A 14,027-nucleotide genomic window follows, 5' to 3' on the forward strand; every position below is an offset into this window, starting at 1 on the left:
TGGCAGGCCAATTTTGGCATTCAACAAATATTTAGTGCTCTGATAATGCTACATTCTTATCTGCCAAGAATTTACGGTTACATTTTTATCATCATTATTTTTTTATTAAAAAATATCCCACAGCCACTTCATCCTGTGGCAGCTGCTTCAAAAAGCTGTAGTTGCCGTGGCATGTCGGTAAATGCCGCGGCAGGTCAGTGGCAAGTGCCTCAAACAGCCTCAGTTGCCGTGGCATGTCGATGCCACCGGAAGATGCCACCAAACAGCGACAGCTGCCGCGGCACCTCGCGGTGCCACCGGAAGTGCCACGGCTAGCTGCCGCTGCCACGATTTGCGCTTGCCCCTACTGTAAATAAAAGAAGCGTACAAACTTCTTGGTTACAGAAACATGGCGTATTTATTTAATGAGGTTAGCGCATGTCGACGGTCTGGTCTGAGGGGGGGGGGGGGGGGGGGGTCCAATTGTGTGTGTGGGGGGGGGGGGGGGGGGGGGGGCTTGCAGCTTTGATTTGAATTCTAATAATTCCTTGTTCATCCAGATTCAGCATCCAAAGCACTAAAAAAATGAATTACTGAATATAAATCACTACTAGTTTCCAATAATATATGAATTACTGATGTGGTCCTTTTTATGCAGGTGTCACCTTATTAGCGCCGCCATTTTGTATATTAATTACTTTAACTTTAATACGAAGGGGCCGTTTAAGTTGTATTTTTTTAAGCATATAGCTCCCGAAACGTCAAACATGTCCTTGGTCATGAAAAGTCGACGGTGTTTTTGTTTTTGTTAACGAAATGGCACGTTAGCTAGAAGAGAAAATACATTTAATAAATGTGAAGAGTAGATAACAAATATGTGTATTTCAACGGTATCTCTCTCTCTCTTTCTCTCTGAACGGATAAATAAAAGAAGCGTACAAACTTCTTGGTTACAGAAACATGGCGTATTTATTTAATGAGGTTAGCGCATGTCGACGGTCTGGTCTGAAGGGGGGGGGGGGGGTCCAATTGTGTGTGTGTGGGGGGGGGGGGGGGGGGCTTGCAGCTTTGATTTGAATTCTAATAATTCCTTGTTCATCCAGATTCAGCATCCAAAGCACTAAAAAAATGAATTACTGAATATAAATCACTACTAGTTTCCAATAATATATGAATTACTAATGTAGTTCTTTTTTTTGCAGGTGTCAACAGTCAGGCATGGCTACATACTACCCCGCAATGCCAGGCATGTTAATTTGTTTGCTGTACTACTGTGCTTTCTAAAATTAATTTCACCAAATAGAGGTTACACTTTCTAAAATTGTTCATCCCTAATCTACAGAAGTAGAAGTCAGGACCGACACTGTGCCATCGGAGCAAGCTGCAAGGCAAGTGCAGGTTCTACTTTCTATATATATCAATATTTCAAATAGTATGATGAAGTGATGTGTAGAGTTGAGCCGGATACTCGGCTGAAACGAGTATCCGGTACGGATAAAGCACTTTTGCCGAGTACGAGTATTATACGAGTAATACGAGTCAATATCTGTGCTCGGATTAAATAAAAATCCTCATTGGGTAGCTGACTGTGTCTGCATCCTGTGATATGCTACAGCCCCTCCCCTACACACTCGCAGATGTGTTGTTGTGTCCGCTCTGATCACTCACACACAGAACAGCTCTCTGTCTCTCCCTCAGTCACTCATGTTCGCGGGTCGTTTTCTGTTAATGTTTAGGGTTTCTTTCTTCAGCTTCAGGTTTGTTATTACTAGGGCCAGACCGATATTGATTTTTGAGTGCCGATGCCGATGCCGATTATTTTCAGAGAAAAATTACGATAACGATTTAATCGGCCGATTATATATAAAAAAAAAAGCATATAAAACGTATTTTTTGATACCTTAAATATACTTTAAACACTTTTGACGAATATGTGAATTGAATGCAGAACCTTTGAGTGTTTTAGAATACATTTACAGTCAAAAATGAGTGCAAATACAGCCTTATCTTATTGTCAATAAAATAAAATAAAGTTTTAAAAAATATTTCTTAAGTTACTTGGGGCATTTTGAAACTCGGATATAAAGCATTTTCCATCTGCAAGGCTTATACATAAATATACCTTATTTACAAATTATGCATTTATAATAAGCTACCGCAATCAAATGTAAAATAAATAAATAACTCCCAATGTGCTGCGCTCGTGAGCAGTGACTAACACGTGCGCACTGAGCAGTATGGTCTCACCGTGCGCTTCATTTATTCGCTTCATTCGCGTCATTCGCTTCATTCGCTTCATTCGCGTCATTCGCCCTCCTCCTCCGCCTCGGGGTACCGGATGCCAGAGTCCGTGAGCCTCCTCCGGGAGCCACGTCCCTCGCACCTCTCCCCAGAGTCGGGGCCACATTCGACCTCAGATCAGACGAGACAACCCGCTGAATTTAAGCATATTACTAATTGGAGGAAAATAAACTATCTAGGATTCCCTCAGTAGCGGCGAGCGAAGAGGGAATAGCCCAGCGCCGAATCCCCGTCCGACGGGCGGGCGGACGTGGGAAATGTGGCGTACGGAAGACCGATTGCCCGGTGTCGCGCGGGGGCCTGAGTCCTTCTGATCGAGGCTCAGCCCATGGACGGTGTGAGGCCGTCTTCCCGAGTCGGGTTTGGTAATGCATCCCGTCCATCTCAGCTCATCTGTCTGTCGGCTTGAACTCGTCGCTGATTGGATGTCGCGGCGCGATGCCGCCTGAAAAGTTTGATATTTTCAACTTTATTCGCGCCGCGTCTCATCGCGCCAGACGCTCCATTCGCGCCGCCTCCGCCTGAATCGCGTGTCATCGCGCCATTTACATTGGTTTTCAATGTCGCCGCTCAATTCGCGTCTACCGCGTTCGGTGTGAACGCCCCTTTAAGTAGAATGGAGTAGGAGCGCACTCTGCTGGATACTAAGCGGCGTCTTTTGGCAGATGTTGATTATTTTCAAAAAGGCTATAATCGGCCGATTAAATCGTGAGGCCGATGAATCGGTCGGGCCCTAGTTATTACTTAGGTTGGTACTTACTTATGAACTAGTAGAGTTCTGGTACTTCGTTCAGACGTGGTGCCGACTCGCGTTGCGTCTCTGCCTGTCGGAGATTTTTCTTTTTCTTTTTTTAACCGTCATCTGGCTGCCTGCAACACTTTCTTGCTGTATTTTGTGAAAAAATAAAGCTGGTAGTGGTATAAATATTGGAAATCAAGCTACACACACACACACACTCTCACTCTCTCTCTCTCCCCCTCCCTGCCGGTCGTCGGAGTTTTTTTTTTGTGTTTTTTTTTTAACCGTCAACTGGCTCTAACTGTTTTTTGACTCCACGCACTGATGTCTGACACTTTCTTGCTGTATTGGATGAAAAAATAAAGCTAGTAGTGGTATAAATATCGCAAATTAAGCTAGTACACACACACACACACACACACACACACACACACACACACACACACCTGGTGTGGGGAAAAAAAAAAAAAAAATATATATATATATATAGTGGCCCTTTGTCACTATCGACGCACGCTGCGGTTTAAAGGGCTTTACGCGTGCCAATGTAAGTGTAGGTGTATGCAGGTGTAGCCAAAGTGCATAACACAGCAACTGTCCAGTCAAAGCTTCTCCTTTTGTTGCAAATTTATTTATACAGCCGACTCGAATACTCACTAAACACAACAACACATTCTCTCTGTGGCATAACACGGCATGGCACGGTCAAAACCGTATGAGTTCCTCAGCGTGCGCACCTGCGCTGATTACCCACCTACATTTATCACTTCAGGCCAATTACCTGAACAGAAATCGCCACCTACTGGCACAAAATGTGTACAACATTACAAAACAAAGAAAATGACCGATTTGGCTCCTACACACCGGCCCCTAATTGTTAATGGCGTGTAACATAACAATTCAAACAAACAAAAAAAACAAAAGGAGCCAACTGTTCTTCTTAGTGATAAATGTATAACAATCCCATTAGTGCAAAAACACCAATTAAACCTCACAGGCTGCCATCAGCAGGCAAAGTTTAGTTACAGGCCTTTCCATAATACTAGACTTTGTCTTGAGACGAACAGATCGCACAAACCCATGCTTGTCAGGAAAGGTTTCCATAACTTTACCAAGCAGCCAAGAGCCTCGAGGAGCTGTTGAGTCCACCACTAACACAATGTCCCCAGCAGCAAGACTTCTTTTCCCCTGGACGATTCAGCTTGACTTGGCGGTCCACGAGGATCTTCTGCCAGTACCGTTGTTCATGGTCACCTGTGAGAATCTCCAGCTTCCAGCTGTGCTGTTTCTGGAGCTCTGCTCCGGCATCGCCGACGGCTTTGGCGTCTTCCGGGATGTGAAAGCGGATGTAACCCTCAGAATCTCCTTCCAGGGTGTCAATGTACGCTACTGGGGATATTTTACACAGAGCATCCTTAACGAACTTCCTCTCTGGCAGCGGCTTGCTGTCCGTAATCTTCACGATGACACCACTGATAAACTTAGGGCCTTGATTGGTGTCTTTCTTCTCGGCATCTTGAGGAGCCTTCTCTGTTCTCCATCACACTCTTGTTCTTCTTGACATCGATCTTATTGATGCACTTCTTCAGGGACTTCATGCTGCGCTTCTGCAACGTCAGATACTCATCCTTCAACTCCAGCCACTGTTTCTTTGCTAGAACCCGGAGTGGGATGACTTCTTCGCCGATTTTCAGTTTCTCCTTGTGTTTCTTTTTTCTCTTCCTCTTGGCTTTGAGTGTTGAATCATCTCTGTTTTCTTTCCCTTCCTCAACACCTCTCTCCGTGTCACTTTCACTCCTCTTCCTCATAGAAATCCTGTTCACTGTGGCAGAGAGAAACTCTGTCTCCAAGGCACCACTGCTTCCACTCAGTGGACCATTAATGATCCATCCCAACACAGTTCTAATAGCGTACGGGCCATTCCCGTGGCTGTTGATGACCTCCCATGGTTCCAGCAATTTGGGAGCGTTGGTTCCTATCAACAAATCAACGTTTGCTTTTATGTGTGGGATGTGAACATCTGACAGGTAAGACCATTTATCCAGCTCCTCAGTTGTTATTATATTATTAGTGGTGACTGCAGCTGATGCCGAACTCCGCCTCAGACCCAGACCCTGGCAACGGCAGCTCCTCCACTCGTCCTCCCACGATATGGCTTTCTCGGGCAGCAAAGGCCCACAGCTCCCACGCCAACAGTTTCCCAACGAGTCCAATGGGAACCAGGGTTTTGACAAGTATAGCGGCCCTTTGTCACTATCGACGCACGCTGCGGTTTAAAGGGCTTTACGCGTGCCAATGTAAGTCTAGGTGTATGCAGGTGTAGCCAAAGTGCATAACACAGCAACTGTCCAGTCAAAGCTTCTCCTTTTGTTGCAAATTTATTTATACAGCCGACTCGAATACTCACTAAACACAACAACACATTCTCTCTGTGGCATAACACGGCATGGCACGGTCAAAACCGTATGAGTTCCTCAGCGTGCGCACCTGCGCTGATTACCCACCTACATTTATCACTTCAGGCCAATTACCTGAACAGAAATCGCCACCTACTGGCACAAAATGTGTACAACATTACAAAACAAAGAAAATGACCGATTTGGCTCCTACAATATATATATAAAAAGATCACACTGATCATAAAAAAAATAAAGAAAAAAGTTATTGTTGAGTATGAAAACTCTTCATTACATTTTACTTGATAATTGCAACCGCATGTGTTGTATTCATTGTTGCAAAACTTGTTCTGTAAATAGTTCGTTTGCTATCGTGATCAAAACCATTGATCTGAAGCTCAATGCTGATGCTGTCCTGTAAATAGTTTTCTAATCAGCAATAAATAACAATTTCTGATCAGCCCATATCAATTGCATGCTAAAAATAACATACCAGTTAAAACCTCGCTCATTTCAAGACAACCAGACCCACGTCCGGGTTAAATCCCGCCCACTTCCGGGTTAGTCCCCGCCCACTCCGAGTACAGATACAGATACAGATAATTCATATGGTTAACAGATACAGATACAGATAATGCTGTACTCGCTCATCCCTAGTGATGTGTGTAGTATATGAGTGAAGAAAATAAACTGGTTTTGTTTCCTTTTTAGAACGGGAGTGCGATTTGGATCAATGGACCTCGGGGGTTCGGAGCAAGTTTCTCCACGAGCTGCACCTCCAAGGCAAGTGCAGGTTCTACTTTCTATATATATAAATATTTCAAATAGTATGATGAAGTGATGTGTAGAGTTGAGCCGGATACTCGGCTGAAACGAGTATCCGGTACGGATAAAGCACTTTTGCCGAGTACGAGTATTATACGAGTAATACGAGTCAATATCTGTGCTCGGATTAAATAAAAATCCTCATTGGGTAGCTGACTGTGTCTGCGTCCTGTGATATGCTACAGCCCCTCCCCTACACACTCGCAGATGTGTTGTTGTGTCCGCTCTGATCACTCACACACAGAACAGCTCTCTGTCTCTCCCTCAGTCACTCATGTTCGCGGGTCGTTTTCTGTTAATGTTTAGGGTTTCTTTCTTCAGCTTCAGGTTTGTTATTACTAGGGCCCGACCGATATTGATTTTTGAGTGCCGATGCCGATGCCGATTATTTTCAGAGAAAAATTACGATAACGATTTAATCGGCCGATTATATATATAAAAAAAAAGCATATAAAACGTATTTTTTGATACCTTAAATATACTTTAAACACTTTTGACGAATATGTGAATTGAATGCAGAACCTTTGAGTGTTTTAGAATACATTTACAGTCAAAAATGAGTGCAAATACAGCCTTATCTTATTGTCAATAAAATAAAATAAAGTTTTAAAAAATATTTCTTAAGTTACTTGGGGCATTTTGAAACTCGGATATAAAGCATTTTCCATCTGCAAGGCTTATACATAAATATACCTTATTTACAAATTATGCATTTATAATAAGCTACCGCAATCAAATGTAAAATAAATAAATAAATAAATAACTCCCAATGTGCTGCGCTCGTGAGCAGTGACTAACACGTGCGCACTGAGCAGTATGGTCTCACCGTGCGCTTCATTTATTCGCTTCATTCGCGTCATTCGCTTCATTCGCTTCATTCGCGTCATTCGCCCTCCTCCTCCGCCTCGGGGTACCCGATGCCAGAGTCCGTGAGCCTCCTCCGGGAGCCACGTCCCTCGCACCTCTCCCCAGAGTCGGGGCCACATTCGACCTCAGATCAGACGAGACAACCCGCTGAATTTAAGCATATTACTAATTGGAGGAAAATAAACTATCTAGGATTCCCTCAGTAGCGGCGAGCGAAGAGGGAATAGCCCAGCGCCGAATCCCCGTCCGACGGGCGGGCGGACGTGGGAAATGTGGCGTACGGAAGACCGATTGCCCGGTGTCGCGCGGGGGCCTGAGTCCTTCTGATCGAGGCTCAGCCCATGGACGGTGTGAGGCCGTCTTCCCGAGTCGGGTTTGGTAATGCATCCCGTCCATCTCAGCTCATCTGTCTGTCGGCTTGAACTCGTCGCTGATTGGATGTCGCGGCGCGATGCCGCCTGAAAAGTTTGATATTTTCAACTTTATTCGCGCCGCGTCTCATCGCGCCAGACGCTCCATTCGCGCCGCCTCCGCCTGAATCGCGTGTCATCGCGCCATTTACATTGGTTTTCAATGTCGCCGCTCAATTCGCGTCTACCGCGTTCGGTGTGAACGCCCCTTTAAGTAGAATGGAGTAGGAGCGCACTCTGCTGGATACTAAGCGGCGTCTTTTGGCAGATGTTGATTATTTTCAAAAAGGCTATAATCGGCCGATTAAATCGTGAGGCCGATGAATCGGTCGGGCCCTAGTTATTACTTAGGTTGGTACTTACTTATGAACTAGTAGAGTTCTGGTACTTCGTTCAGACGTGGTGCCGACTCGCGTTGCGTCTCTGCCTGTCGGAGATTTTTCTTTTTCTTTTTTTAACCGTCATCTGGCTGCCTGCAACACTTTCTTGCTGTATTTTGTGAAAAAATAAAGCTGGTAGTGGTATAAATATTGGAAATCAAGCTACACACACACACACACTCTCACTCTCTCTCTCTCCCCCTCCCTGCCGGTCGTCGGAGTTTTTTTTTTGTGTTTTTTTTTTAACCGTCAACTGGCTCTAACTGTTTTTTGACTCCACGCACTGATGTCTGACACTTTCTTGCTGTATTGGATGAAAAAATAAAGCTAGTAGTGGTATAAATATCGCAAATTAAGCTAGTACACACACACACACACACACACACACACACACACACACACACACACCTGGTGTGGGGAAAAAAAAAAAAAATATATATATATATATATAGTGGCCCTTTGTCACTATCGACGCACGCTGCGGTTTAAAGGGCTTTACGCGTGCCAATGTAAGTGTAGGTGTATGCAGGTGTAGCCAAAGTGCATAACACAGCAACTGTCCAGTCAAAGCTTCTCCTTTTGTTGCAAATTTATTTATACAGCCGACTCGAATACTCACTAAACACAACAACACATTCTCTCTGTGGCATAACACGGCATGGCACGGTCAAAACCGTATGAGTTCCTCAGCGTGCGCACCTGCGCTGATTACCCACCTACATTTATCACTTCAGGCCAATTACCTGAACAGAAATCGCCACCTACTGGCACAAAATGTGTACAACATTACAAAACAAAGAAAATGACCGATTTGGCTCCTACACACCGGCCCCTAATTGTTAATGGCGTGTAACATAACAATTCAAACAAACAAAAAAAACAAAAGGAGCCAACTGTTCTTCTTAGTGATAAATGTATAACAATCCCATTAGTGCAAAAACACCAATTAAACCTCACAGGCTGCCATCAGCAGGCAAAGTTTAGTTACAGGCCTTTCCATAATACTAGACTTTGTCTTGAGACGAACAGATCGCACAAACCCATGCTTGTCAGGAAAGGTTTCCATAACTTTACCAAGCAGCCAAGAGCCTCGAGGAGCTGTTGAGTCCACCACTAACACAATGTCCCCAGCAGCAAGACTTCTTTTCCCCTGGACGATTCAGCTTGACTTGGCGGTCCACGAGGATCTTCTGCCAGTACCGTTGTTCATGGTCACCTGTGAGAATCTCCAGCTTCCAGCTGTGCTGTTTCTGGAGCTCTGCTCCGGCATCGCCGACGGCTTTGGCGTCTTCCGGGATGTGAAAGCGGATGTAACCCTCAGAATCTCCTTCCAGGGTGTCAATGTACGCTACTGGGGATATTTTACACAGAGCATCCTTAACGAACTTCCTCTCTGGCAGCGGCTTGCTGTCCGTAATCTTCACGATGACACCACTGATAAACTTAGGGCCTTGATTGGTGTCTTTCTTCTCGGCATCTTGAGGAGCCTTCTCTGTTCTCCATCACACTCTTGTTCTTCTTGACATCGATCTTATTGATGCACTTCTTCAGGGACTTCATGCTGCGCTTCTGCAACGTCAGATACTCATCCTTCAACTCCAGCCACTGTTTCTTTGCTAGAACCCGGAGTGGGATGACTTCTTCGCCGATTTTCAGTTTCTCCTTGTGTTTCTTTTTTCTCTTCCTCTTGGCTTTGAGTGTTGAATCATCTCTGTTTTCTTTCCCTTCCTCAACACCTCTCTCCGTGTCACTTTCACTCCTCTTCCTCATAGAAATCCTGTTCACTGTGGCAGAGAGAAACTCTGTCTCCAAGGCACCACTGCTTCCACTCAGTGGACCATTAATGATCCATCCCAACACAGTTCTAATAGCGTACGGGCCATTCCCGTGGCTGTTGATGACCTCCCATGGTTCCAGCAATTTGGGAGCGTTGGTTCCTATCAACAAATCAACGTTTGCTTTTATGTGTGGGATGTGAACATCTGACAGGTAAGACCATTTATCCAGCTCCTCAGTTGTTATTATATTATTAGTGGTGACTGCAGCTGATGCCGAACTCCGCCTCAGACCCAGACCCTGGCAACGGCAGCTCCTCCACTCGTCCTCCCACGATATGGCTTTCTCGGGCAGCAAAGGCCCACAGCTCCCACGCCAACAGTTTCCCAACGAGTCCAATGGGAACCAGGGTTTTGACAAGTATAGCGGCCCTTTGTCACTATCGACGCACGCTGCGGTTTAAAGGGCTTTACGCGTGCCAATGTAAGTCTAGGTGTATGCAGGTGTAGCCAAAGTGCATAACACAGCAACTGTCCAGTCAAAGCTTCTCCTTTTGTTGCAAATTTATTTATACAGCCGACTCGAATACTCACTAAACACAACAACACATTCTCTCTGTGGCATAACACGGCATGGCACGGTCAAAACCGTATGAGTTCCTCAGCGTGCGCACCTGCGCTGATTACCCACCTACATTTATCACTTCAGGCCAATTACCTGAACAGAAATCGCCACCTACTGGCACAAAATGTGTACAACATTACAAAACAAAGAAAATGACCGATTTGGCTCCTACAATATATATATAAAAAGATCACACTGATCATAAAAAAAATAAAGAAAAAAGTTATTGTTGAGTATGAAAACTCTTCATTACATTTTACTTGATAATTGCAACCGCATGTGTTGTATTCATTGTTGCAAAACTTGTTCTGTAAATAGTTCGTTTGCTATCGTGATCAAAACCATTGATCTGAAGCTCAATGCTGATGCTGTCCTGTAAATAGTTTTCTAATCAGCAATAAATAACAATTTCTGATCAGCCCATATCAATTGCATGCTAAAAATAACATACCAGTTAAAACCTCGCTCATTTCAAGACAACCAGACCCACGTCCGGGTTAAATCCCGCCCACTTCCGGGTTAGTCCCCGCCCACTCCGAGTACAGATACAGATACAGATAATTCATATGGTTAACAGATACAGATACAGATAATGCTGTACTCGCTCATCCCTAGTGATGTGTGTAGTATATGAGTGAAGAAAATAAACTGGTTTTGTTTCCTTTTTAGAACGGGAGTGCGATTTGGATCAATGGACCTCGGGGGTTCGGAGCAAGTTTCTCCACGAGCTGCACCTCCAAGGCAAGTGCAGGTTCTACTTTCTATATATATAAATATTTCAAATAGTATGATGAAGTGATGTGTAGAGTTGAGCCGGATACTCGGCTGAAACGAGTATCCGGTACGGATAAAGCACTTTTGCCGAGTACGAGTATTATACGAGTAATACGAGTCAATATCTGTGCTCGGATTAAATAAAAATCCTCATTGGGTAGCTGACTGTGTCTGCGTCCTGTGATATGCTACAGCCCCTCCCCTACACACTCGCAGATGTGTTGTTGTGTCCGCTCTGATCACTCACACACAGAACAGCTCTCTGTCTCTCCCTCAGTCACTCATGTTCGCGGGTCGTTTTCTGTTAATGTTTAGGGTTTCTTTCTTCAGCTTCAGGTTTGTTATTACTAGGGCCCGACCGATATTGATTTTTGAGTGCCGATGCCGATGCCGATTATTTTCAGAGAAAAATTACGATAACGATTTAATCGGCCGATTATATATATAAAAAAAAAAGCATATAAAACGTATTTTTTGATACCTTAAATATACTTTAAACACTTTTGACGAATATGTGAATTGAATGCAGAACCTTTGAGTGTTTTAGAATACATTTACAGTCAAAAATGAGTGCAAATACAGCCTTATCTTATTGTCAATAAAATAAAATAAAGTTTTAAAAAATATTTCTTAAGTTACTTGGGGCATTTTGAAACTCGGATATAAAGCATTTTCCATCTGCAAGGCTTATACATAAATATACCTTATTTACAAATTATGCATTTATAATAAGCTACCGCAATCAAATGTAAAATAAATAAATAAATAAATAACTCCCAATGTGCTGCGCTCGTGAGCAGTGACTAACACGTGCGCACTGAGCAGTATGGTCTCACCGTGCGCTTCATTTATTCGCTTCATTCGCGTCATTCGCTTCATTCGCTTCATTCGCGTCATTCGCCCTCCTCCTCCGCCTCGGGGTACCCGATGCCAGAGTCCGTGAGCCTCCTCCGGGAGCCACGTCCCTCGCACCTCTCCCCAGAGTCGGGGCCACATTCGACCTCAGATCAGACGAGACAACCCGCTGAATTTAAGCATATTACTAATTGGAGGAAAATAAACTATCTAGGATTCCCTCAGTAGCGGCGAGCGAAGAGGGAATAGCCCAGCGCCGAATCCCCGTCCGACGGGCGGGCGGACGTGGGAAATGTGGCGTACGGAAGACCGATTGCCCGGTGTCGCGCGGGGGCCTGAGTCCTTCTGATCGAGGCTCAGCCCATGGACGGTGTGAGGCCGTCTTCCCGAGTCGGGTTTGGTAATGCATCCCGTCCATCTCAGCTCATCTGTCTGTCGGCTTGAACTCGTCGCTGATTGGATGTCGCGGCGCGATGCCGCCTGAAAAGTTTGATATTTTCAACTTTATTCGCGCCGCGTCTCATCGCGCCAGACGCTCCATTCGCGCCGCCTCCGCCTGAATCGCGTGTCATCGCGCCATTTACATTGGTTTTCAATGTCGCCGCTCAATTCGCGTCTACCGCGTTCGGTGTGAACGCCCCTTTAAGTAGAATGGAGTAGGAGCGCACTCTGCTGGATACTAAGCGGCGTCTTTTGGCAGATGTTGATTATTTTCAAAAAGGCTATAATCGGCCGATTAAATCGGCAGGCCGATGAATCGGTCGGGCCCTAGTTATTACTTAGGTTGGTACTTACTTATGAACTAGTAGAGTTCTGGTACTTCGTTCAGACGTGGTGCCGACTCGCGTTGCGTCTCTGCCTGTCGGAGATTTTTCTTTTTCTTTTTTTAACCGTCATCTGGCTGCCTGCAACACTTTCTTGCTGTATTTTGTGAAAAAATAAAGCTGGTAGTGGTATAAATATTGGAAATCAAGCTACACACACACACACACACACTCTCACTCTCTCTCTCTCCCCCTCCCTGCCGGTCGTCGGAGTTTTTTTTGTGTGTTTTTTTTTAAACCGTCAACTGGCTCTAACTGTTTTTTGACTCCACGCACTGATGTCTGACACTTTCTTGCTGTATTGGATGAAAAAATAAAGCTAGTAGTGGTATAAATATCGCAAATTAAGCTAGTACACACACACACACACACACACACACACACACACACACCTGGTGTGGGAAAAAAAAATATATATATATATATATATATATATATATATATAAAAAGATCACACTGATCATAAAAAAAATAAAGAAAAAAGTTATTGTTGAGTATGAAAACTCTTCATTACATTTTACTTGATAATTGCAACCGCATGTGTTGTATTCATTGTTGCAAAACTTGTTCTGTAAATAGTTTGTTTGCTATCGTGATCAAAACCATTGATCTGAAGCTCAATGCTGATGCTGTCCTGTAAATAGTTTTCTAATCAGCAATAAATAACAATTTCTGATCAGCCCATATCAATTGCATGCTAAAAATAACATACCAGTTAAAACCTCGCTCATTTCAAGACAACCAGACCCACGTCCGGGTTAAATCCCGCCCACTTCCGGGTTAGTCCCCGCCCACTCCGAGTACAGATACAGATACAGATAATTCATATGGTTAACAGATACAGATAATGCTGTACTCGCTCATCCCTAGTGATGTGTGTAGTATATGAGTGAAGAAAATAAACTGGTTTTGTTTCCTTTTTAGAACGGGAGTGCGATTTGGATCAATGGACCTCGGGGGTTCGGAGCAAGGTTCTCCACAAGCTACACGTGCAAGGCAAGTGCAGGTTCTACTTTCTATATATATAAATATTTCAAATAGTATGATGAAGTGATGTGTAGAGTTGAGCCGGATACTCGGCTGAAACGAGTATCCGGTACGGATAAAGCACTTTTGCCGAGTACGAGTATTATACGAGTAATACGAGTCAATATCTGTGCTCGGATTAAATAAAAATCCTCATTGGGTAGCTGACTGTGTCTGCGTCCTGTGATATGCTACAGCCCCTCCCCTACACACTCGCAGATGTGTTGTTGTGTCCGCTCTGATCACTCACA

At 44.4% G+C, this 14,027-nt stretch overlaps 1 pseudogene across 1 annotated transcript; it reads right to left on the reverse strand.

Annotated features, from left to right (window-relative positions):
* Window positions 1-4,127: 4,127 nt before the first annotated feature.
* LOC311010237 (la-related protein 7 pseudogene) lies at window positions 4,128-4,827 on the reverse strand (annotated as a pseudogene). The gene has a single exon. The product of its transcript is annotated as a la-related protein 7 pseudogene (transcript).
* Between the last annotated feature and the right edge of the window lie 9,200 nt (window positions 4,828-14,027).

Source organism: Eutrigla gurnardus, assembly GCF_963514095.1.
Source record: "Eutrigla gurnardus genome assembly, contig: SCAFFOLD_61, whole genome shotgun sequence".
Classification (NCBI taxonomy): Eukaryota; Metazoa; Chordata; class Actinopteri; order Perciformes; family Triglidae; genus Eutrigla; species Eutrigla gurnardus.